Source organism: Asparagus officinalis, chromosome 3 (genome assembly GCF_001876935.1).
Source record: "Asparagus officinalis chromosome 3, Aspof.V1, whole genome shotgun sequence".
Classification (NCBI taxonomy): Eukaryota; Viridiplantae; Streptophyta; class Magnoliopsida; order Asparagales; family Asparagaceae; genus Asparagus; species Asparagus officinalis.
Window position 1 is genome coordinate 111360705 of NC_033796.1, and position 1598 is coordinate 111362302.

General features: G+C 37.6%; 1 long non-coding RNA gene across 1 annotated transcript; it reads right to left on the bottom strand.

Moving 5' to 3' along the window:
* Positions 1101 to 1598, bottom strand: LOC109832460. Its single transcript, XR_002244781.1, has 2 exons — positions 1520 to 1598; positions 1101 to 1359 (listed from the first exon to the last, which is right to left on the bottom strand). It is a non-coding gene; the product is annotated as an uncharacterized LOC109832460 (long non-coding RNA).

Sequence of the window (1598 nt, forward strand, 5' to 3'; positions counted from 1 at the left end):
TAAACCTAAAAAAAAGCAAGAAGAGAATAGCAATCTAAATCTTCCTCCTGACCCAAATCTGAGAGACGATGATCTCTAATGCACATAGCATAAGAACACATGGTTCTAAACTCCACTCAAGTTCATGTTCATCAACTGACTTGATCGTCGGAGGAACCACGGGGGGAACCGGTCCCCGCCCTCTCACGAGTTATTTATGTCTGTGCAGCGCGGACATCAAGCCCTCGTTCAAGAACTAGGCATAAAGTCGGAGAAGAGAACTGGCCCTCCATCGTCCTTCATCACCCCGCAACAATCCTCTTCTGGATTAATAGCCTGTTTGATATCGAGCATCAACAATTTCAAATAAAAATATATTTATTTTGTGTGCAGCAAAATTTGTGATTTTCTTGAGCTATACCCCACGAATTTTTTAATTTTGGTATGTTTTGAATATATGTAAGTTTACTAGGCGTATATCGAAATTTACAACTTCCATGAGCTTACGATTTTTGTCAATTTTGGTTCATCTAGAACAAAAGTAAATTTATTATGTATACATCAAAATTTAAGATTTTGATTCATTGTAATCCATGATTTTTTGACAAGTTAAGTTCATTTTCAACAATGAACGTAAAAAACTATGCTTACATCAAAATCTACGATTTTCATGAGTTACGACGTACGAATCTTGTTAATTGCGGTTCATTTTGAACGGAACGTGAACTTATTTTATGTATGTTAAAATTTATAATTTTTATGAGCTATATAACTCACGAATTCTATTATTTTTAGTTCATCTTGAATGATTTTTTTTTTTTGGTAAATTAGTTTTCTTGCTTAGTGATTTTGATTTCTACTTTGATCTTCTCGCAATATCCCCAATATATAAAAAGTACAGTTTATAGGTGGAGGCATTGAAGGATTTCTAAAAGCTGGTTGGGGCATTTTCATGCGCAGTGGGGGCTATATATGAAAGGGGGGAAAAGGTGATGGCCGTTTAGGGTATTGGAAAAGAGCAAACCTAAGCAAGCATGCTCTTCCACCACTACCTCTGACGAAAAGATCTAATAACACAGTACAAAGCGACAAGGATCAATCAAGCTACAGGCGAGCAGGGGGGAAAAATAACATAATAAATACACAAATCAATAGTGAATCATCAACTCAACTCAACTCTAGCTCATCTCCCCTCAACTAGTCAAAAATAAAAAGTAATTAAAAAGGACACAATTAATTAAGAGGATTAACTAACTAATCCCTCTCCGGACGCAAAGGGAAGAGCTCCAGGGTGCCATCTCCTTCATCATCCGACTCCCACCCTCGCTTGCGCTTGTTGCTCCCACCGTCACACCGCTTGGCCTCTTCTTTTTTTCCCACCTAATTAATCAAATTTATGATCAGCATTTAATTTGTTGATATATAGAAAAATGGCAAAATTCAACAAGTTGGTACATTTGCGTTCTGAGTGATAATTATTATGTACTTGTATATTTTCGAATTCTTTTTAAAAAAATAAAAAAAACGGTAGCTCACTTACAACATTAGGATCCGAGAACAGTGCGAGGATGGACCGAGGGGCGGCGTCGAGGGCGAGGAGGGCGGCGCTGCGCTTCTGG